This window comes from Eurosta solidaginis, chromosome 1, assembly GCF_040869045.1.
Source record: "Eurosta solidaginis isolate ZX-2024a chromosome 1, ASM4086904v1, whole genome shotgun sequence".
Lineage (NCBI taxonomy): Eukaryota > Metazoa > Arthropoda > Insecta > Diptera > Tephritidae > Eurosta > Eurosta solidaginis.
The window spans coordinates 193,434,155-193,459,673 of NC_090319.1; the positions used below are offsets into that span (position 1 = coordinate 193,434,155).

The following is a 25,519-nucleotide window of genomic DNA, read 5'->3' on the forward strand; positions in this document are numbered from 1 at the left end:
TGACATATACCAAAATATTCACCCTGTTCCTCGCTTTGCTCAACAATATCTTTAGCATGTGCACAACCAACCACTATCTAGATGAGCTATTTACATAAGCGCGATCATTAGAAGATTACCCACCTTATCATTAATTCGTAGCTGTGTATCTGAAATGAAATAAAAAGAGTCGCTGAAATGAAAAAAAAAAAGGAATAAGAAATTAGAAAATTTATAAAATTATCAAAAAAGGGAACGATACTCATACTTACCCATCACCAGTTTTCTTCATAGTGAAAATTCATTCAAAATGTCTCTATACTCATTTCCATGAATGAATGACATTTTGAATGAACGAAACAAAGTTGTCACTCGGTTCTCACGCAGTAAGCACTTTGCGCGCGATCCAAAGAGAATCACAACTCGGATCCGCGGGATCCAACAAACTCGAGTGTTAGTAACCGAACAAAAATCAACTAACGAAAACTCTGAAGATACAGCCTGGTCTCACTGAAAACACACGCGCCAGGTTGTATTTCGATAGTTTTCCTGACATTCGGCCGTCTTTTTTCTTCTTTCCTTTTTTGAGAAAAGTTTTTAGTTTGAAACTTTGGGCATAAAAACACAATCAAAATCAGCCTGCTTGAGAAAAAAAGGGGGTTAACCACTCGAGAACAAAATAATTCTCGCGGTCTATTCGCATTGTTTTCATTGTTAAAAAGGGTAGTGCAAAATTAAAATGTAAAACATAAACAAAAACATGGCACACTCAATGGGGGTCTCGCTTTCATGACAGAAATTGCTTTTTGTGTATTGAAGTTTCGACAGACTTTCGTCAGTCCCTTTTTTGCTTGAAATCCCAGCAGGAATAAAGTAGTGCCATCTATGCTTTCGATGTTACAAACAAGGGAGAAATTAAACTTTTTAGAACAGACTATAAATTTAATGTCGCGTCAGGACTCAGACGCAAGCTATCCCTAAATACTTTCATGACATGACCATTATGTATCATTACATTGCAATGGGCAGCATCGCACAGCGGTCTCATTCCAACGATTGGTAGAGTGAACAGCTGACAGCTCTACAAATTGCCACACTCGTTAGTGTAGGCTATTCCCGCCAGGGTTGTGTTGGAATCAACAAACACACCACAATTTGTGATTCTCACACAACATGGCCCAAATCAACACAAAGAGTGTTCCCAGACAGCGAATAAAGGCCTTTTTACATCTGTCGCACATTTATATGCACAACGTCATTTGACTAGTCATTTTACAGTTATTCATGGGTTATATTCATAGCCACATTGGTATCGGCGTGGGTAAGTTTGTGACCAAATTTTTGTAGGGCAACTACAAGGAGCCGTGAAAATACACGGGTAACTCGTGATACCATCTGCTACACAAATGTAGCGTATATTACCGCATATTGCCTGTATTAGGCAAACACCAAAAAATGACTGCTTTCAATATCAGAATTTCATTATGATGAGGATATTTACCAAAATTAAAGATACCTTTAGGCGTATCTCAATAAAATTATATTAATTATAACAGTGGTTTCAACCACTACAAACCCATCATTACATCGACAGAAAAACTTAATAAGATTATTCGTTCCACACAACCCTTTATCCCGAGTACGCCAACCCCGACCTCAGCCACTTAAGCTCCTAGTACCGGCTCATAAGCCACCCAATCTAAGGGCATCTACGAATGTTCTACTAACAATTTGATATTCCAGAATGACTGGATTGTCCCACAAACGCGCCAAGACGGAGGCACGCGCCAACACATTCAGCGCCCCCTGCCGGTTATGTCAAAAGTTACACAGCATAAGGCTCTGCCCGATTTACCGGGGCATGACGAACATGGATCGACTAAAGACGATCATAGATTTGCGATATTGCACAAATTGCTTATCGCCATTCCACCAACGGAAGACATGTCCCAGCGAAGATCGCTGTCATCGGTGCAACGAGCAGCACCACACGTCAACACACCTCGACGACGTTCCACCACCGTCCCACGAGGGCGATGGCGAAGAGAGCTCCGACGGAGCCCTATCCATCCACGTCACGGAACAAACCCTGTGGTCGGAAGCGGACGTCGCCGAGGAAGAGGTCGAACGACGGGAAGATCCTACTTCAATGCTAGCCACGACACCACCGGGCGGTTCAGGACCAAAACGTTTCCGACCGCTCCTACGGCATGAAACGCCTTCAAACTTACAACGCGGGGATGGCGGGGAGACACGCCCTTTCCCCCATCGCACCGCTCTGCCGGGCGGCGCCGTGGCGACGCGGAACCGCGTCCGTCCCGCTCGTCACGACGCTCAATTGGCAGGGCGGCCCCGTATAATGCTCGTGCCCAAGTAACTACGCTCGCGCGCCAACCAACAACGCTCGCGCGCCAACCAACAACGCCAGCCGGCTTCAGAACGGGACGCCTCCGGGAGACTCCTCTAGCAACGGAGCCCACCAGCAATAATCGGGTAGATGTCCATTCAATAAGTAAAGTGCACTAAAATCAACCCATGTCTATTTCGACTAACATCTCTTTATTCACAGGAATCCTACGGAGAAGCGTCTGGCGTCGATCGAATTATGTATCCTGATCACACTGTTTTTCTTCCATACGCATTTACAGCATGGCCTAAATTTAAGCTGAGATTCGTTAATTTTAAGTTGAGAATCGTTCTCGCGAGCCCTTTGGGACTTGGTTGTTGGGGCGTTACGATCGTTTCGAAGTTGCTCGCCGCAAGGGGGCGGCATGTTTAGGCCACAAGCCTAAATATGGCGGAGCACCCTCGTATTACTTAACTTTTTCTTTTCGTTGTCCTTTTACCTCACATCTTTCATTTATACATATCGGTTTATACCGATAACCGTTTACCCCGCCGGATAAGAGTTAAGCCTAGGATTCGGCGGTGACCGCGAACAAAAGGTTTTTTACCTCTTTCACTTCTTTTGCGAACGTCTAAGAAACCGCCAGCAGCCAAGCCACCAAAGGTAAGTCTTTCAATTATATTGAAAATTTTAAAATTAATTTTTGCACTTCCGTCATCGGAAATATTGAATGTGAGTAAGTGGATTATCTTGCATTTGCTTTCACTTTCATTTTATTCTCTAACGAATTCAGTGAATTGTGATTAAGTAGATTAACTTTGCATTTGCATTTTATTTTATTTCAATAAACATTGCTGTGTATCTTTTTCTAACCAATTCCATTTATTGTGAATAAGTGGACTAACGTTGAATTGCATTTCCATTTCTTTTAATAAATATTATTGTTCACCTTTTTATAACGAATTCGTTTGTGTATTTTCTTTTCTTCTCTCCCCACCATTATTACGAGCGCGCCCTATCTGTGGTCTTGCCGCCGTAACATTTTGATTCTCCAAGCAACGGGAAAAGAAGGAAGTTGGGGCGAGCCAACCTAGAGGTAGGAGATTACCCGCAGCGCCCTTGATAGATCGGAAAATCGATCAAGAATATCCTCGCTATTGCTGATGTTCGTTGCTACATGAACTTGTACTCGTTTTTCTTCGATGTTAGTCCGATAGTCCTTTTCTCGTATTGGCCATTCTGTCTTATCTCCTTGTAACCAAAAGTGGGTAAATTTTGAGAGGAGTGAGGAAGAAGAACGTGCAGTAAAAGAGCACTTCTTAACCAAATTCGGCATACCGGGTGTTGTTGGCTGCGTGGCTGGCACTCACGTCGGATCAAGTCACCTCCTACAGATATGAAGCACCTATATTACAACCGGAAAAGCTTTGGCTTAAGTGCAGTATACGGACAATTCCAAAATAAAAAAAAGAAGTATAAGGATTGGTAGACATGGTCAAGGTGAGTATAACTACACAATTTTTTTTGTGGGCAAATGACAATAACAGTAGTTATTAAGGGTCAAATTTATATGAAGCTTTTTTTTAAATCTAAATTTCTCTTTAAGTGTCGAACCGATTTTCATTTAAAAGTGTTATATTTACTAAGTAAATTACGCATATTTATTTGTACATATGTATGTATGTGTATGTATATTTCATTAATACGTTGGTATTTAAAGCTTAAATTAATTTTCTATAGCGTTAACCAACAATTTTATTGAAATAAATGTATTCGATATGGCGTTATGGTAAAGCGCCATTAATCGATTTTATTGATTTCTATAAGGTTGGTTGGAAGATTAGCTGGACCTTAACAGATGTTTGGAAAATAACCGTTATTTCAATTTATTGAAAAGTGTTAATTTAAACTGTTAAATACAAGTGCAAATTATTATGGCAAATCTAAAGTTGTTGCAAATTTATCAAATATTTGAGTGCTGCGAAAGTGGTCCCATAAGTGAGTCAGCCCTGCATACACTGCAAGAGTGGGGATTGATTCCCAGCGAGGGCGAGTATTTGTGTAGTGCAGGCCATGTTCTCAAGTTAATTGAAAATGCTGATAGCGGTGACCGTTACTCTTGGAGGTTAGCTTATATATGCTAGCATGTGATTATGTGTATGTAACAAGTTAATTTTTAAAATTATTTAGTTGTTGTGCTCTCAAGAAGGGCAAGGGCAAACCTAGATGTAACGTTAAAGTCTCGTTAAGAAAGAATATATTTTTCGATAAATCAAAGCTTCCCATTTTCAAAAATGGTAGCTTTCGCGTATTTATGGATTAAAAACACTACCCTCGATTTCATTATTAATGAGCTCACGATAGCAAAACATACGGCGGTCGATTGGAGCAGATTTTGTCGCGAGGTGGTGTTTGATGGTATGATCATAAATAAGACTAAGATTGGCTGGGACGGGGTGATTGTCGAAATCGACGAAAGTAAGTTTGGTCGTCGGAAGTAGCACCGCGGTCATCGTGTAGGAGGGCAATGTGTGTTCGGTGGGGTGGAGAGGTGAACTATCCGATGTTTTATGGTACCTGTGGAGAAAAGGGACAAAGCTACTTTGCTGCAAATCATAAAAGAATGGATTTTACCCGGTAGCATAGTTGTGTCCGATTTCTGGAAGGTTCGTTGATTTGATAATTATATATTCAATTCACTTATAAATATACATTTAATTATATCGTTTATACGCATATGATTGCTTACAGGATGAGGGTTATGTACATTTTAAAGTGAACCACTCGCTCAACTTTAAAGACCCCAAAACTGGCCAGCATACAAATACGATCGAAGGATTATGGAGGCATACCAAGGTCTTTATGCCCCAATTCCACCGCAAAAAGCAATTCTTTTGCGGCTATTTGGCAAAATTAATTTTTTTGCGGCATTGCAAGGCTACTAATATTGACCCTTTAACAACATTTTTTAAAATGACTGGGAACCTTTTCAACCCATGCAACCCACGACTTATAGAGGAGGAAGATGAAGATGATTATGAGGTCGATATGTCGGCGTGAGTTAAACGTAAGTTACAAAATGTATGTATGAAAGTATTCTGCGCAGAAATACTGTGGATTTCGGTGGGGTGCAATAAAGCCATACGCAATAACGCCATACGGCTTTATTTCCAATCAGTTTCAGAAATAAAGCCATATGGCCTTATTTCAAATTGCTAATGGAAATAAAGCCAGTATGGCCTTATTGCCATTTCCAAAACATGGTTGTGGTAATTTTATTAGGCTGTACCTAAAAACGCGCAAAAGAGTGCGTACCGTGGCATGTTGCCACCCGGACTTGGCATGGCGTAGCCCAGGGTTATTTAAATAAGGGCGGCCAAAGGGCGCCAACTCGGAAAGGTGTTCTGCACATAAAGGAAACAAATACCAGGTGTTCTGCGCAGAATTACTGTTAATTTGCCCAAAATTAAGGTTTGGTATACCAGGAACAGGACAGGTGGTATTGCATTGATGGGACTAAGGATATTATATATAATTTTAAATGAAAGCTTAAATTATTTCCAATCTACCAAACTATATTTTCATATATTTAATACAGCAATTAAATTAAATAAAAATTAAGCTTTTAAAAATTTTGATATGTTTTTAAAAATTATATTATTTCAGGAAATTCTTTGCAGTTATATACTTAAGATGTACATCAAATGAAAGGTATTGGAAATACCTATCAAACGACGTCGATAATCGGTTCAATATTTTAGAAGTAATTTAGATTTAAAAAAAAAGCTTATTAAGAACTTTGACCTTTAATAACTTTTGTTGTTGTCGTTTGCCCAACAAAAAAAATATATCGTTATGTTTCTTTTATTAATACCTATCGATCTCAATTTTTCGTTTTTTTATATCAGCATTGTCCGTATACTGCACTTGTTCCAAGGCTTTTATAGCTTAAATGTGCTGGTTGTAAGTATATATACTAATCGGCTACGTTCACTATGGTGACAGCTTTTTTTTGTTTCCTTCTATAGATATGTGACCACAATATGGTCATAACGTTTGTGGATTCAAGGCATCCTGGGGCAAACCACGACTCATTTGTATGGAAGCATAGTGAAGCAGAACTGCATATGAGAACACAATATCAAAATGGAAAATAGAATTTTGGCTACTAGGTAATTATAGTTTTTAATTTCTCTATGATTCAAGAAAAAACAAACAAACATTTTTTGGCAGACGATTCCGGATATCCTCTGCAACCTTATTTAATGACGTCATTTAGGACCCTTTCAGAAGCGGTTCAAACTGGATACAATGAGGTATATTGTAAAGCTCGAAACCTTATCGAACGCTGCTTTGGAGTGGTGAAAAACCGATTTCGCTGTATCATAGGGTCGAGGGGACTTCATTATTCGGCTGAAAAAGCAAGAAAAATAATAAATGTTTGCTGCGCAATCCACAATATTTGCATTTCGTTTAAGCATGAACTGCCTCTGATTTGAACAGCGGCAATCTCTCGGAAGTAAATCACGATCTCCTACCCGATGAAGAAGCATCGAGTGCAGCTTTAAATGTAAGAATGCGAATATCTGAAAACCTCATTTAAAAGAGATTCCGCGTGTTTTCGTGTGTTTAAAGCAACGAAATCGCCGATGGACCCATGGCGGAACGATACAAGGTGGCAGCATGGTGAAATACCTACAAACATAAATAAAAATTCCATGTACTTTGTTTTTGTAAATTCGATGGACAAATGTCACAATCGTACTGCGTCGGAAGTTGATGTATCAAATCAAATAAAAAAACGTATAATCACCTGTCCCATGCTGCCACCTTGTATCGTTCCGCCATGGATGGACCTATGCACTTTGATGTATTTAAATGACTTAAACTCAAGTATATGTTTATATGGACAAAAAATATTCACAATTTAATCTGTTTGGTCAATGCACAATGTGTTCATTTACAAAATCCATTTTACAACAATAGCAAAATAAGTTGTAACATTTTGACATATAGCAAGAAAGCAATAGATTGTCTTCAGCCAAATTCTACTTTATCTTCATGCCTTTTGAATACTTTATATATATTACATTCACACTCTATATTGAATGATATTTTACCATTCAATAACACACACACTTTAGCTTTGAGTTAAACTATTTTAAGCCATTCAGGAATGGAGATTTATAATATGCAACCAAAAAATTAAAAATTTTTAAAAGAATGCTGATAGAATGCACACTCAATTGATTCAATCTTTTTACAGCTCTGATTGATAGCTTGTATCAATTCATAAAATTCTTTTCATAAAAACAAGAGCATTTATATCGACGTTGATGATCCAACTTGCAAGATTTAACGTTAAATCTTTTCAGAAGCCTAAATCTCGAATAAAGCCTAGGTGGAAATATGGTCTGAGTATGTGTAGTAGTTGTTATTATTGATAATGAATTTCTACAAATTTCATTGTTTTATTGTTTTATTTGCATAAGCTATTAAATCCATGTTTGTAGTATTACTCTGTAGTATTACTTATATCTATATCTTTATATCTATACTTTATATAAAATAAATATGTTGTGAGATCCATGTTTTATAGTACATATTTACTCTTCAGTTGCGAACACAAAAATACCAGTGCCAATTTTTGTAAAATTTCAGCAATTTTCGCTTCAGTTAAAATATTTTTACAATTTTTTTTATAAAAATATAGGTCAATATATAATTAGACGAATATAAGTTGGAGCTTAAAACTTTACACAAAAATCGGGAAAATCCAGCGGAGTCTCATGAAAATTTGCAACTTTTTACCAAGAATTTTTAGAAATTTTCTGAGAATTCAGTATTGTAGCTCATTCTATTTTAGTATTGGCAATTTTTTTTCTAACGGACCATCGTATTTTTTTCCTTTTATAAAAAAAATTCCCTTCTAAAATTTGTATGGAAAAAAATTCGAAGGTCTGAAAGAAAAAAAAATTGCCAAAACTGAAGAAGTCTTTTTATCGAAATAAGATTAGCACATTATTGGACTAAAATAGAATGAGCTACAAAACTGAATTCTCAGAAAATTTCTAAAAATTCTTGGTAAAAAGTTGCAAATTTTCATGAGACCGCTGGATTTTCCCGATTTTTGAGTAAAGTTTTAAGCTCCAACTTATATTCGTCTAATTATATATTGACCTATATTTTTATAAAAAAATTGTAAAAATATTTTAACTGAAGCGAAACTTGCTGAAATTTGATAAAAATTGGCACTGGAACCGAAACTTGCTAAAAGTGCCACTACTATTTTTGTGTTCACATCTGTAAATCGAAATTTTCAGGACTTTTATTCATTTACTATGACAAAAAATAAATTAGTGGGAAAAAACTTTTAATCTATCTTATTAAGGTACTTATGCTTTCATAAAGCTTCGTTTTAACTTTTTAGGTACTTCTGGTTGAATACTTATGTCTGGAAAGGCCGAACCATTGTTTCTAGGTCTCGCATCAGTTCCTCGACGTACGAGTAGCATAAGCATAAATAGAAGCAGCAACAAAAAGGGTTGATAACACTAAAAGCGGAAGAAAAACGAAAATTAGTTGAAGAAATCAATAGTGGATATTCCAAAGAAGTAAAAGTCGAAATTTCCAAATAAAGAGGGACAATAGTTTTAGTGAATCGCAAGGATCAGCTCAAAATATAATCTGAAACAGGGCGTTCTTCGAACAATGCATAGTTAAGTGGTTCTTGAAAAGTGCACTGAATTAGCAAAAATCCTCGCGATTCACCAAAACTATTGTCCATCTTCATTTGGAAATTTCGACTTTTACTTCTTTGGAATATCCACTATTGATTTCTTCGACTAATTTTCGTTTTTCTTCTACTTTTAGTGTTGATACTATTTTTTGTTGGTGCTTATTATTAAGCTTTTGTTACTCGTCGTTCGAGGAACCGCTCCGGTACAATAAAGTGTACAACAATTAAGTTTAGGACTCTCGTACAAACTCTGCAGTCATATTTGCTACTATAGCTTCTAATGCCTCAGACTGCCGATAAATAATAGCAACTAGCTGCTCTAACGACTTGGCAATGGAATTTGCAGCATCTGCTTGTAGCACAGCTGCTTCAGATAAATTTTCCATTGCCTTGGCCTTTGCCTCACCCACGTCAACTAGTGCTTTGGTTGCATCGGCTTGACTTTTCGCCGAATCGGCAATGCGGTGTTGGAAGGTTTGAGTCGAGTGGTTCTGCGCTCTGCTCGGTGTCACTACAGCGGTCGTGCTGATATTAGCTTCCTCTGTGGAATTTGGCGTTGCACAAGCAGATGGTGGCGTCGGGGACACTGGGCCTGCTATAGCACTCACTCCTGCGAATTCAACTAGCGCTGCAGCTGTGGAAGACGTTGGCCTCGATGGCCTTGACAAACCAAGTGTCATTCCGCTTGGCGCTGCTCCTTTCGTCATCAGCAGCATTCTGTTTATAACCTCCTCCACTTCGTTGAGTGGAGACGGCTGAAATGGTACGACACCTGTAGCACTCATATTTGCCGCGTTTTCAGCAATTTTTTTTTGGTGCGGCATTTGAGGTCGGCAAAAATCTATAAAATAACATAAAATAATAATATTTGGATATACATATGTATGTACATATAATACCTTTCTCCATTACCTCGCTCTTCTTGAGGTGGACCGTGGGCATTTACTTTTTGCGCAATTTTGGCCCATTGCTCATCAAATAAAGTTTTATTTGCGCCATATACCGGTGCTCCTATGGCCAGATCCACATTTTCATCCAGCTCATGAACAAGCACGAGGAATTGGGTGCTAGTGGTCTTTTTTGAGTCATCTAATATAAAATACAAGTTTTTTTTATACAATAATAACTAATTAATTAATAATACTCACTTTTTTTTTTTGTGTCGTTCATTTTAAACCAAAACTATAGGTGAATACCTGTTGTCTGTTTTTGACACTTTTTTTTCGTATTGGTAGCAGCTTTTCATGATACAGAATACCAATCGACGAGCACTTTCGTTACGTAAGAGTCAGCTGTTATCGTTTTGTCTATCGTATTGCAATTCATAATACGAACACACGAACGATGATCGTTTTGGAGACGATATCGCCTAACAAAATGAGGCTGTTAATTTCGAGACATATAGTTTTGGTTAGAAATTTGTGATTGCTAATAACTTAGGTTATATATTTACTAAATTATAATTTGAATTAAATTCACATCGCTAAGTATATTTGTTTCAGAAAATAAAGTTAAATTAAATATTGTATCATTGAATTCTATTCATTTTATTCCACCCTATAAAAAGGGCAGAGTAATCAATGTGCTCAATTCAAAGCTGCACGATACACAACATTTTTAGTTTCCTGATCTGGAGCGTAAATAAAAAGTGTTATTGGTTTCCCAACTCGGGAAACTAAATTTATGCCAGAGACTTGCAACGACTGTCCTTGTGACTTGTTAGTGGAAGTTTCACTGGAAACTGAATGCGCCTAAGCTGAAACGGCAAATCATGTGAAGTCAAGAATATTCTCGGAATCTCCTTTAAACAATCTTTTTAAAAGCTTTGCCATTATCAAATTGCGCATAAGCTTGGTTACAATCAGTCTTGTTCCTTTACATTGTTATGGTGCATGCAGATTACGAAGCATAATAACTACAGATCCAACCTTGTGACGCAAATGAAGGGGGGGCATTCCAGGCAAATCTAAAGAATTTAAAAACTCTTTAGGATAATTTACTATATCCTCCTCATTATCAATTATATCGATTGATTTGTAGTATTGTAATTCTCCCGGAATTTGGTTTTGGATCGTCCAATTTAACTCATTAACATCACTATTTTTGGCTGCTAAAATTGCGCGTTCACTCAACCAAGTTAGGCTAAGATAGTTTTCACCAATATTTGGATACACGTTTGTGATGAGTTCATCCTTGTTCGAGGTAAATTGGCAAATAGCTCGGGAATTGATATTAAGCCACTGGAAGTATTTACCGGAATCTGTCCATTTCCGATTCTTCGAAGTTCATTTGAGAAAACTTCTGCCGTTCTGTCTTGTTGTAAAAACACTCGCATATTCATGCTCAGCGGAATGGTTGTTACGTAACGCCACAAAAACGATGACTTGAGACATGCATTTAACTCATCCGCTACTGTTGAGTTTGGAATCACCGGAACTGTTTGTCGGAAGTCTCCCGCAAACAGCACCATCACGTCACTAAAATGACGATTATTGTTGCGCAAATCATTCAACGTTCGATCAAGTGCTTCCAATGATCGTTTGTGTGCCATAGTGTACTCATCCCAACACCTCATTTCAACACCTTCCCATGTCTGATTGCTTTGAGATGTTACAAACAGGATTTTCTACAATTTGTAAATTGAAAGGAAGTTTCAGTGCAGAATGTGCCGTTCTTCCGCCTGCAGTGTTGCAGCGATACCAGTAGATGCGAGTGCTAACGCTATTCCATTTCGAGAACGTATTGTAGCTAAAATTAATGATAGTAGAAACGTCTTTCCAGTAATGCCAGTCGCATCAAGGAAAAATTGTCCACCGTTTCCATCATCAGCGGCTTCCGTTAGGCGATCGTAAGCATCTTTTTGCTGTTCGTTCAACATTGGAAAATTTCTTTGTACGTGCTGTTGTTAAGTTGTCGTATCGTAACCATTCTCTCGTTCTAATTCATGAATTAATACATCTCTATTTTGGCGATTTGGCTTTGTCATATGAATTTCAGCTAATAGTTTGCCAGTCATAAGCATACACAAATCTTCAATAAGCGATAACGCTTCAATGTAGATTTCATCATTCATTTACAACTCAAAATTCCCAGTAGACAATCGATAGTGGTGTGGGATGACTTCTGAGATGTCATCTTTGTATGCATTCCATAAATGAAGTGGGTTTAAAAGCTTACATGTCGAAATGATGATAGCGAAAAATGTACGAATTCCATTGGCAGGTGGAGAAGCTACTGCATCGTTTACAGTGTGTTTCCAGTGATTATCGCCTTTAAGTAATTGCAAAAGTTGACATGATTCTAGAAAAGTTGCACACATCATACCATCCACAGTTCCCAATGAATCAAATGAAGTTGGGCTGCGCACATTAACCAAAAGCAACAGAAGCTAGAGGCAATCGTCGTTCTTTGGATGAATTGTATAAATTATTCCGAGTGCATAACTTGAAAACACTCCTGGATATCCATCTATAGGTTGACCTTGCTTTCTGAGCATCCATTTTTTCAATGTAAAATATCGACACATCTCCGAGTAAAGCAACGTTCTCGCAAAAAGGTCCCTGGTGCAAGTTGAAAAGAAACTCGTTAATGTTGTTGCTGGTGGCCTGTCCATTCTCTGTGTTACGTTTTCTGTGTTGAAATGCACTCACTGGTCATTTTCCAAATGAACTGCTTAGTGCACAACAGTCGGATAACGTTCATGAATAGCAAATGAAAATATTCTGCAGAGTGCTTCGTTGCAGTTTACATAACGGCCCGTTTGGAACTTATTAATTTCGTCTGGCTCAATGCCAATGACTGCCATATCGCTACCTTTTGTGACGTATTTGCAAACCTACTTGATCGATTTCACTGAGTTGCAATATTCAACATTGATATGCGTTTTAAATGCCTTACACAATATTGGCGAATATGGTACAATCCATGTATTATCCGAAATAAAAGCACGTGGATATCGCTTTGTGCACTTATGGTCGGACATACAAACCGAAGGAGGATTGTGTTTCCCACATGGTCAGTGCAGCATATTTGTTTTAACCACTTCGTGCAGCTCTGGAATCTCCGCCAGATATTGTCATCCATTTGGTTTGGTCTAATTTTATCCATCATTCAAAGGAGAATGTGGGCGTGTGGCAAACCCCTTTTTTGCCACTCAACAGAATACATCCAGCAACTAACAGTACCATATACGTTGTTTCACAATAAAGTCCATCAATCATCTTAATTTTTGTTTGAACATCCGTGCTGTGACGTCGTGGGGATCGCTTGATGATTGGCCGGGATGCAACAGTAATCACGTCCCATTTGGGATTGCAAGTAAACGTCACAAACAAATCCGGTCGTCCATAATTGCGCACGTAAGTCATTGCATCCTGGGCGTACTCAAGCATATGCCTCGGACTTCCAATATAAGTCACTGGCAAAATTGTGAGTCGCCCAACATCTGCAATATCTACATCGCTATTGATAGAGTCCCGCAATTGGATATATTCTTCCGATCGCAATTTGCCTTGATTGTGTTGAATATAATTGAGTCGCTCAGTCTCAATCGTAACATATCAACTGCGTATTGTTGAAATACGCGTCGATATCGCAGAAGATGATTGTCAATATCTCTTCGAATCATAAATCCGTAAGCATAAAAATTCATAGAAGAAACCTTTTTATTTGCCTCGACACTTAAGAATTAACAAATTATGAAGTGGCGACACCATAATTTTGTGATTACAATTTTTTGACTAACCATTGGCCGGATCTATCATTTTGTATTGGAAATGATATCCGTCTTTACTTCGGCAGGACATAAGCGGGTATTGCAGTATATCATATGATCCATGAGTCTCACTTATTCGATGTAATGCATTTCCAGTCCGTGGTTTGATAATTATGTCACGCGATTTCAAATTTTCACCAACAACAACAATGGATATTTCACTTACTGTTGGCGCATTGTACTGTCGTTCGTGAGTTCCTTGTGGTCGTATGTCCGCTTTTATCACTATGCTATGATCATCGGGTGGCATCTGTTCCAACGCAGTCTTAAAATGTTTGATGATCTCATTGTGTTCGTGTAACATTTGTTGCAATTGCTGTACTCTTTCTCTTTCTTTGTACTTAAAGCCGTACCACGGGAATTTACTTCATCATGTGAATCTCCGATAAAGTATATTTGGAGATATTGGTGTTCTTGATATGAGTGCGGCAAAAGAGATCCATCCAGATGAAAAACTTGCTCATCAATCTATAAAATTTAAGGAAAATTTCATAATCCTTTTCTTTTAATTGCAAGAAAAGTGGCAGATTGTGCAATCCCTACAAAGAATTTCTCAATAAACACAAAGGCGAAGATAATATCGTCGTTAATCCGAGGCGATATCGCAAAATCAGAACGCATTCTCCCGGACTCGCTGCAAATTCGAGGCGATATTTCGAAATTATATTTTCTCGAATGCAATTTCTCGGACTAGCCGCGAATTCGAGGCGATATCGCGATATTTCAAAATGAGATTTTATGGAATGCAATTTCTGGGACTCGCCACCAACTCGAAGCGATATCGCGGAACTAGATTTTCTCAAATGCATTTTCTCGGACTCTCCGCGAACTCGAGGCGATATCTCGAAATTAGATTTTCTCAGTCACGTCACGTCAGTTATCCCTATTTTGCGACAACTGACGACAATTGATAAAAATCTCGAATCGCTAATCGTAAAAAACTGCGTTTCACGGACGATCCGAGAATGATAAAAATCATAATTCGCGGATGATAAGTGACACGTCTGGGAATTCTGATTCGCCGAACACTCGCCTCGAAGTATCGCCGCGATAAAATTATCAGAGAAAGAGAGCTCGCCGCGAATTCCAGGCGAGTCCGTTTTGTTTATTAGGTTGTTATATTTGGGCCGTGTGTGTATTTTATAATGTTGGTGTAATAGCATACATAGCTGGGGTTAGTGAAATTACCTTGAATGTTGGATTATAATTTTGCTCATTTAAAATTTCACCACAAAACGACGTCATTTGAAAACAGTCGTTATACATTTTGATGTGTTGCAAGAAATGGTTGGAATTAGGAGATTCACCGCAAAGCAAATGGCGCAATGGCTCGTGGTGGAAGAAACTCTGACAATTTAACCTTTCCGCCCGCGCAACACAGGCCAGGTGGTTCCTTCTCAAATTTAATTGCATTGCAGTACTGACAAACGTGAGACATCTGACCAAATTGAACCGATGCCCTGTATTGAATGTTCTGACTATATCGAAAGGCTGCACGTAAAGTATCCAAAAGAAGATCCGGTTGCTGGCGAGGCTGTCGTCCAGAATTTACACGTTGTGATCTTACCTCTTCTCTTTGTCGAGCGCGAACTTCTCTTCTTCTCAACCGCTGGCGCTCATTGTAAGCTTCGTTAAGCTCCTGTGACTGTCGCTCACGAATTTCAGCCATTCTGACTGTACCTGATTGCCTATCTATACTACGCTCCTCTTCCGTTTGACGCTTTGCATTGTTTCGATGATGTCTTGCCTGTTGAGTACGACGATATAAGTTACTGTGACCTCTTCTTGGCGTCTTAACAATGGTCAACTGTAAGTGTTGACTTTGTATATATGGCATATTAAATTTTCAGTAATCAGTTACTTACCTCTAAGTTAGTCAAAAAAAATGGAGCAAACAAATAAAACAGTTCCAATTATATTTTAGAAAACAACTGCAAAATGAAGCAAATCAGTGGAAGATATTTTCCAATGAAATTGAAATTAAGTTTTCGCCGATAAACAAAGGCAATAAACTCACCTTTTTTTGTCAAAGAAATATCACAATTTTTTCACTTGAATGTTGAGAGCTCGCTCATTAGCATTAATATTTTTCGCAAATACAAACTACAACTTTCCTACAGTCTGCAATTCTACAGAATATTTTTAAGTGCACCTTTGTAACAATCTACAAATGGTAGAACTAAAAAACTGCTTTATTCCACTTTAAAAAGCATACCACCCGTATTAGTTTTATTATTTGAACTTTGTGATTCTAAGAATGAAGGATTTTATTTGTTATGACCTCTATGATCTAAGATGATATGCAAACGAATAAAACAGTTCCAATTATATTTTAGAAACCAACTGCAAAATGAAGTAAATCACCGATAAACAAAGTCAATAAACTTACCTTTTGTGTCAAAGAAATATCACAGTTGTTTCACTCTAATATTGAGAACTCGCACGTTGGCATTAATATTTTTCGAAAACGCAAACTACCACTCTCCTACAGTCTGCAATTCTACAGAATATTTTTAAATGCACCTTTGTAACAATCTGAAAATGGTAGAACTAAAAAACCGCTTTATACCACTTTTAAAAAGGCTTATCCACTCGTATTAGTTTTGTTATTTGAGATTTGTGATTCTAAGAATGAGAGATTTTATTTGTAATGGCTTCTATGTTTTAAGATGATATGCTGGGCTGATATCCACAAACATTAAATTTATTTTTTGTGTCCCAAATATCAATAATATCACTTAGAATTAAAAATCCGCACAACGTTTCAACGCAATCTTACAACACATTACAAAATTTAAATGAATAAAGTAAGGCTGCGTACCTCTGTGCGGTGTTGAGTTTTTGAGTTGATACCGAGCCTGCCCCAAATTCCAATTTTCGCTTAGCTAAAATTCGATCTCCAAAAATCTCTAAAACAAAATCAAGTGCGCAGAAAAGCATGCAATATTTAGTACCATGTGGTCGATAGCAAATACCATCTAAATAATAGAAGTTAGGCTGTTATCGCTTATGACTACATGGTACTAAATGCTGCATACTTTTCTGCGCACTTGATTTATTTTAGAGTTTTTTGGCGATGGAATTTTAGCTTAGCGAAAGTTTGAATTTGGGGGCTGGTGTCACTGAAGTTAACACACTGTTTCGTTATACCGCGGCGCAATGACGCCACTAACAGCAGTACCACTACAGACTCATCTTCGATATAACATCAATCCTCAACACTTCAACTCAATGCCGCCAGTAACGCCAATAACTCTGCTGTGGTAATATACTTAGTACTTAGTACTGGTATTATGATCGGGCGACATCTCTAATTCGGTAATCGGAAGTTGCTGTTAGTCAAAACTTCATCACAATGCCGCCAATAACACTGCTGTGCCGCCACCTATGACGAGTAATAAATAGCGTTATGAGCGGGCGACATCTGTCTTTCGGTAGTCGAAAGTTCCCGCTAGTCATATAATGCCACCTGCGAATATTATAACATGAGCGGGCGACATTTGTAATCGAGAGTTGCTGGTATTCAACACTGTGAGTTGTTGTTGTTGTTGTAGCAGTACTTCGCCCCACCTAACAGCCGCGACTGATCACAAATTTTCTTCAATATCCTGCAACGGGAGTCCAAGGAAACTTTCTGTTTCAACAGGGGTGGACCATAATGAAAGTGGTGTTAGAGGCTTTGGTTCCACATTACAATTAAAGAGATGGTTGGTGTCATGTGGGGACAAATTGCAAGCGGGGCATACATTTTGTATGTCGGGGTTCATTGTGGATAGGTAAGAGTTTAACCTGTTACATTATCCAGAACGAAGTTGAGCAAAAGTGACACGCGTTCCCCTGGGGAGTATGCGTGCCTCTTCCACAAGTTTTGGGTAATTTTCTTTGAGTACTGGATTCACCGAGCAATTCCTGACATAAAGGTCCGACGCCTATTTGTGGAGTTCACCGAGGACCTGCCTGAGTTTTTTTGCTACATAAGGCTGGGTTCTCAGGTGCCGTATTTCCTCAAAATGCTTACGTAGGTGACTCCTTAATCCCCTAGGCGGTGTTGGCTCATCAATCAGATGTCTGTTTGGATGCCCATGTTTCTGGGTATTCAACAGGAACTTTTTGGTTAGCATTTCATTTCTCTCCATGATGGGGAGTATTCTCGCCTCATTATGTAGATGGTGTTCTGGGGACATAAGAAGGCAGCCCGTGGCGATTCTGAGAGCAGTATTTTGGCAGGCCTGTAGTTTCTTCCAGTGGGTAATTTTTAGGCTTGGCGACCATATGGGTGACGCGTAGCACATAAACGGCTGGCCAATTGCTTTGTATGTAATAATGAGCGTTTCTTTATCTTTTCCCCAGGTACTGCCAGCAAGGGATTTGAGGATTTTATTACGGCTCTGGATTTTCGGAACAATTGTGGCTGCATCTTCCCCAATTTGTAGATCCCGATAAAACGTCACACCCAAGATCTTGGGGTGTAGGTCAGTCGGTAGCGTAGTGCCATCGACGTGTATGTTCAAAATGGTCGACATTTGGGACGTCCATGTTGTAAATAAGGTCGCGGAAGAATTAGACGGTGATATTGCCAGGTTTCGCGAGGCGAAAAAACTGTAGAGATCAGGGAGGTAGCCGTTTATTCTGTTGCAGAGCTGATCGATCTGTGGGCCTGGGCCTGTGGCCATTATTGTGCAGTCATCGGCGTATGAAATGATAGTGACCCCTTCTGGTGGTGAAGGTAACTTAGATATGTAGAAATTAAACAAAAATGGGGATAGGACACCACCCTGTGGCACCCCTTGTTTAATTCTTCTTGGTTTTGATGTTTCGTTTCTAAATTGCACCGATGCCTTCCGACCACCCAGATAATTTGCGGTCCAACTTTTAAGACATGGGGGAACGATAGACCCTTCCAGGTCTTGCAGTAACGTGCCATGGTTGACCGTATCAAAAGCTTTTGATAGGTCTAGCGCTACGAGTACTTTCTATGGTTGGGGTTTTGATTTAAACCGCAATTTATCTGGATGCTGATGGCATTTAGCGCGGTGGTGGTGCTATGGAGTTTTCTGAAGTCATGTTGATGAGAGGCTAGCTGCAAATTTGCTTGGAAGTAGGGGAGCAAAATGGCTTCAAGCGTCTTTGCTACTGGCGATAGGAGAGAAATCGGACGATACAACTCTCCTATGTTAGCTGGTTTCCCAGGCTTTAATAGCGGGCCACCTTGGCCATTTTCCATTTTTCGGGTATGACAAAAGTGGAAAGAGGCAGGTTGAAGACATGTGCTAAGTAATTGAAACCCTCTTTCCCTAGGCTTTTAAGCATCGGCATGGCTATGCCGTCTGGACCCACTGCTTTGGATGGTTTAGCGTGACCAATGGCATCTTCAACCGCTCTGGCGGTGATGGCAATTGGTGACGCGCTGAATTTATGTTTATGTGTGTGTCTGTTGGCCCTTCGTCTATTTTTGTCGACCGTAGAATGCATTATATATTGACGGCAGAAAGCGCTCGCGCATTTTTTCGAATCCGACAGCACTTTATCGCCGAAGGCGATGGAAACTATGTCATTGTGCTTAGACGGATTAGATAGGGACTTTACCGTGGACCAAAGTTTACCCACACCGGCAGAGATGTTAGAAGCTCTTAGGTTCTCCTCCCATTTCGCCCGCTTGTGTTCATCCACAAGCAATCTGATGCGTTGGCTTATGTCCCTTATTTGGGGGTCGCCTGGTCGAGCTGTCTTAAAAGGTCACGTTCTCTCGCTAAATTTGCGGCCTCCGCCGGGAAGGGGACCGAATTTCGGGAAGCTCGAGCGAAATAAGTATAGGCAGGTGGTCGGATGCCAATGTTACAATCGGCTGCCAGTTACCGCAGTTTACGAGTTCTGCACTCACGATTGAGATATCCGGCGAAATGTGACAGCTTCCTACCATACGTGTGGGGGCGTCTTCGTTTATTGTGCAGAACGTCGTTTCTTCTATTTCATCCACCAACATCTCACCCCTACTGTCCGCCCGCAAGTTTGAATGCCATAGATCCTGATGAGCATTGAAATCGCCTAAGATAATGCGATTGTTGACAGTGAGTAAGGTGCTCATATTAGGGTGGTATCCACTGGGGTAACAGGTGGCATGGGGATGTAGATGTTGATGATTTCTAGGTTCGCCTTGACGTTCTAAGACACTGTCCCTGCGGCCGATGTCGGGATCAAATATATGATATTGCACAGAGTGGTATATGATAAACGCGAGGTCGCCTCCATTTCCGCTCATGCGATCTTTTCTATGGACATTATACCCAGAACAGGTTTGCAGTGCAGATCTTGCTGTGAGTTTAGTATCTTGAATCGCAGCAATGCGGATGTTGTGCCGCTTCATGAAATCGACTATCTCCGTGATCTTCCCAGTTAATCCACTACAGTTTAACTGCTGAATTCTGAAGTGCATAGGGGGAGACGTCGCCACTCTGGGAGTAAGTGATGGGTGACTACGCCTGGGTTAGGGAAGGCCAGGACGCAACTGCTGTTGTGGCCCTGGGACTGGGCGTCCTTGGGCAAGCATTGGGGTACCCGGTAGATTGGGGTTTGCGACCTGGCAACATGGCGCAATGAAGCCCGTCGGGGGGTTGCCGTCGCGGAGACCACAACATCTAGGAAAGTGGCACCGCCCAAGGCAGGAGTTCAAGCCCATAACAACCTGTCCGATGCAACCATCCCTTACACGAGACACACTGAACAGAATATGACCGTTCTAAAAATATTCCTTTCCGGCAGATGCAACGAAACCATTTCTCAGGATTGGGGTCAGGAGACGGACCCGGATTGGATTCGATACCTTCCCGGAGCAAGGGATTATGGAGCAGTCCCGCTGCAATGAGCTGCTGGGAGAATGACAATTTGTGGGAGGGACGCAACAAGTAAGATAGGGTTACACTGAAATGACAGTTCTTAGTCGGGTAAAATATCGAGTCGCTCCGGTACATAGAACCGACTGCCTTGGGAAGCGCAACACTGTGCGTAATACGCAAGCATGGGATTCACCACGTGGAAATAAATTTTTCTCATATAAAATAGCATGGTTAATCCCATACCCGTGAAGTAATGGCATGAAATATTGCTTGATAACATGTTTTGAACCTTCTTGTTACTTCTAGTCAACCAGCGGTATAAAAAATACTCTATAGGAATGCCCTTATCAACAGCTTTCATTTCATATCCATATTGTATAAACACATTCTAGTGGTAGCCGGGTCCACATTTTGGTCTCAAGACCCTAGCCACCCAGCGGTATGAAATATAGCCTATTCGAGTACCTAGATTAATATACCTACACAATTTTATAAAAGTCGGTCCATTAGTTTTCAAGTTTTAAGCATCTGAACGCACACTCATCACGATTCATTTTTATATAAATAGATATGTATTTGTTTATTTGTTTTTAAAATGCTCGATTTAGTTTTCACTTTCGCTTTATTTATTTTCAGAGTAGACATCAGCTGTTTTATGTAGTTGCGTCGATGTTAGCACCTATTTTAGTGGTTACGGTGTTATACGACAACTTTTTCCTTCAGAATACCAAAAAGGTGTAAAAGTTGCCAGATGATTTAAAAAAAAACGGTAAAAATAAAGTTGTTGTCACTGTAGAATAGGGTCGTAAGTGTTGTCATCTATTCAACAAGCTTTATGAATACTTTACACTATTTTTGCTTAGAAAGTAATTGCTACGCACAAATAATTTATTTTTAAATATGTATGAATTACTCCTGTTAATATACAACTAACAATATAATTAATGAATATACCATTTCGTTTGAAAGGTGAAAAAGTGCCCACTGTTCGATTTTATGAGTTATTGGAATAGTTTTGGGAAGCAATTTCGAATCCTGTTCAAAAGGAAAATTGGAAGTGCAAGCTCGGCACTGTTAAAAATTATATTTTATTGATATTTATTTTAAGTATTTTGACTTATTTCCTTTGCATTTAATATAAGCACAATAATTATTTCTTAGCACTACCAAAGTTGCCGTGTGAACATGTTCCTAAAAATTTTTTGAAAAATAGTAGTAGAAAAAAAGCAAACAAAAATTTGACAGTCGAAATTTTTCTTATGCATGTAGGCGGCTGCCGTGGTGTGATGTTAGCGTGCTCCGCCTACCACACCGAAGATGCTGGGTTGACGCCCCGGGCAAAGCAACATCAAAATTTTAGAAACAAGGTTTTTCATTCATAAAAAAATATCTAAGCGGGGTCGTGGTTTGGCAAGCATTCCGAGTATATTTCTGCCATGAAAAGCTCTCAGTAAAAACCAATCTACCTTGCAGATGCCGTTCGGAGTCGGTAGTTCCCGTCCCGCCAATTTGTAGGAAAAATTAAAAGGAAGGCGAAAGAATTTAAAGAGAAGTTCGGCCTAAAATTTCTTTGGAGGTTATCACTCCTTACATTTATTTATTTTTATTTCGTGAGGATCATTTTTTTATCAATTTTTTTGGTTTTCTTAAAAACTGCATAGGGCTTTTACATGTTTATCCAGGACCACCCTAATGGTTGACTGTGTTAAAACTTATAATAGGGTTTTCCTGGTTCATCTCGTAATTTATCCGAGTCTTAATGGCGTTTACAGCAAAAGTAGTGCTGTGCATTTTGCGGAAGCCATGCTAATGATTGGCTAACCGACAATTTGCGTAAAGTGAGGGAGCAGAAGAATTTCCAACGTCTTTGCTACTGGCGAAAAGAGTATCGGTCGGTACAACTCACTTGGCCTCCCAGGCTTTAGTAGTGGAATTATGCTTAACATCTAGAACCACAAAAGACATCAACGACAGCTGTGTTCGCAGTAGTCAGTAGCAACAAATAAGAGTATTAGCCTCTCCCAACACCACTCCCACTTAGCGTAATTATTAGGAAAAATGATTGTATTATAAATTTTGCATTTTTCTTTTCAGATTTTCCTGGAATGTGCTTTGCTTCAACGCGATGTGCAACGGTTGATGCTGGCAAGACATGGGAGCTGACACCCTTCTGCGGACGTTCTACTTGTGTACAAAATAATGAAGCCCCAAAAAAGTACCTAGGATAAATACTTGTAATGAAAACTCATTTAAAATGTAATTATTTTACTCTCTAAATTCAGATTATTGGAACTAGTGGAAGATTGCGGCCCCCTACCATTGGCTAACGATAAATGCAAATTGGACACCACAAAAACAAACAAAACAGCCCCTTTTCCGTACTGTTGTCCCATTTTTACCTGTGAGCTCGGTGTAGAATTGGAATATCCCGAACCCCCCAATGAAGGGCCAAAGAAGGAATAAGTGCGCCGCGATAAAAAATGGGTAGGCTCAAACTCGTTGCCGTAAAAATTTGAAGTTAAATATTTAGCGCTAAAGTTTTCTTAATTTGGAAGGATATATACTTAGATAGATACAAATACAAATGCACATCCGTAACAACTTTAACTGAATCAAGTTTCTGAATATGCAATATTTTATACTAGCATTATTATTTGAAGTGAAAAATACAAAAATTAGCAATTTGGAATGAAAATAAAAAGTAATAACCGTGTTTTTGTTACATGTATGTACATCCACATTTTCGTCTAAATAAAAACGCTCATTGACAATTGTGCATAGCCCAATAGCAGCACTGCCCCGCAAATGTCAAAACAATAGAAAAACATGGGAGAACTGCTTAAGCATACATATTTTTGGGGTTTATTTTTGCTTATTAATTTAGAATTGTGAATATGCACATCGATTCGCAAAGCCTAATGAATGTCTTAAATTACAGAACGATACTCTCAGATAACATCAGGTTTAAGTTGCACATACGTTGGAACGTCAAAAATAAGTCCCAAATGTTGTGTATATATTGTAGCGAATTTTAGGAACTCTTGATTCTTCTGTTATTGTTTTAACCTCTAAACTGTCGAATAAATAAATCAAATATTCAGTACAGCAAAATTTTCTTTATTGTTCTCGTCCGCATATTTCTGCTAAGGTCTAAACTTTTTGCGAACAGCTGCTTATTATTTTTATTATCTATAAATTAATATTGTCTAAAATTTGTTATTAATATTATCTAAAATTAATATAATTAATCTATATATATAAAAAGAAGTGTACATTTTGATTGTCACCCCATATCTCGAAAACGGATAGAAATATTGCTATGAAATTTTTAGGAAAGATACAGGAAGGAGAGATGATGGTTAGTTGATTTTGAAATCCCAAATCGGTTTAGCCATTCTTGAGTTATGATTTTTTTTTAGAAAAAATTCAAATATGTATATAAAAGAAAGTGGTGTTAGTTACACTACGCATAACTCAAGAACGGCTGAACCGATTTGGCTGAAAATTGGTGGAGAGGTAGCTCAGAACCAGGGAACGGACATGGGATACTTTTTATCCCGTTCTGGCTATGGTCTTTAAATCAAAACGTGGACCTGGGTAATCCTGGGATATGTTTGTAGAGTATGGGTGTCAAATGGAAGCTGTTTATGAGTACTTTGATACTGGGTGACTAGGGTCTCGAGATATAGGCCAAAACGTGGACCGGGCACCCCTAGAATGTGTTTATACAATATGGATATCAAATGAAATCTGTTGATGAGTTCTTTAGTACAGGGTAGTTTTCATACCTATTGGTGACTAGGGTCTCGAGATATAGGCCAAAACGTGGACCCCGGCACCCCTAGAATGTGTTTATGCAATATGGATATCAAATGAAAGCTGTAAATGAGTACTTTAGTACAGGGTAGTTTTCATACCTATTGGTGACTAAGGTCTCGAGATATAGGCAGAAACGTGGATATGGGTAACAATAGGGTATGTTTTTACATTATGGGTATCAAATTGAAACTGTTAATGTGAGCTTTAGGACAGAGTAAGATTTATGCCGCTGGGTTACTAGAGTCTCGAGATATAGGCCAAAACGTGGACCCGGATACACCTAGAATGTGTTTTTACATTATGGGTATCAAATTGAAGCTGTTGATGTGTGCTTTAGTACAGAGTAAGTTTTACACCGCTGGGTGACTAGGGTCTCGAGATATAGGCCAAAACATGGACCCGGATATCCCTAGAATGTGTGTGTATTATGGATATCAAATGAAAGCTGTTGCTGAGAGCTTTAAAGTAATTTTCATTGTGATATTCGATTTAGTCGCATCAACCTGGCAAAACTGATAAATATGCAGCGAAGCCGAAATAAAGACATGAATTAATAATACCCACATACCTATTTACATAAGTCCTATTTGATTTGCCTGAAATTTGTTATATAAACCAGAGACGGACTGGGACTGTGATTAGGACTAGGACTGAGGCTGAGGCTGAGACTCGGAGTGGGACTGGGACTGAGACTCGGAATGGGACTGGAACAAAATACATACCACCAAGAATGAGAAAAACTTGAGAGAAGAGAAAAGAGGGAAGTAAAAAACTGAGAAAGAAATAGAATGAGACGAAGATGGTGATAGATTAAGCGAAAAATACGGAGGGAGGAGTGAATACAAAGATTAGGAAAAAGTGTAGGGGGGCGAGGGTAGAGTTAGACGGAAAAAGCTTATTAAAATGTATGCAGATATACCAAAAATTTAGGGCAGAACAACGTCTGCCGGTTCTGCTAGTTATCTATAAATTAAAACGCTAACAAATTTTCCATAAAATCGATTGCCAGGCTGTTTCGCATACTTAGC

The 25,519-nt window shown here is 39.0% G+C and overlaps 1 protein-coding gene and 1 pseudogene across 3 annotated transcripts in view; both read right to left on the bottom strand.

Annotated features, from left to right (window-relative positions):
* Cad96Ca (tyrosine kinase receptor Cad96Ca) overlaps positions 1-25,519 on the bottom strand; it is a 2,297,709-nt gene that overhangs the window by 1,987,723 nt on the left and 284,467 nt on the right. The gene's annotated exons all lie outside the window — the stretch shown is intronic.
* Positions 11,971-15,508, bottom strand: LOC137238751 (uncharacterized; annotated as a pseudogene).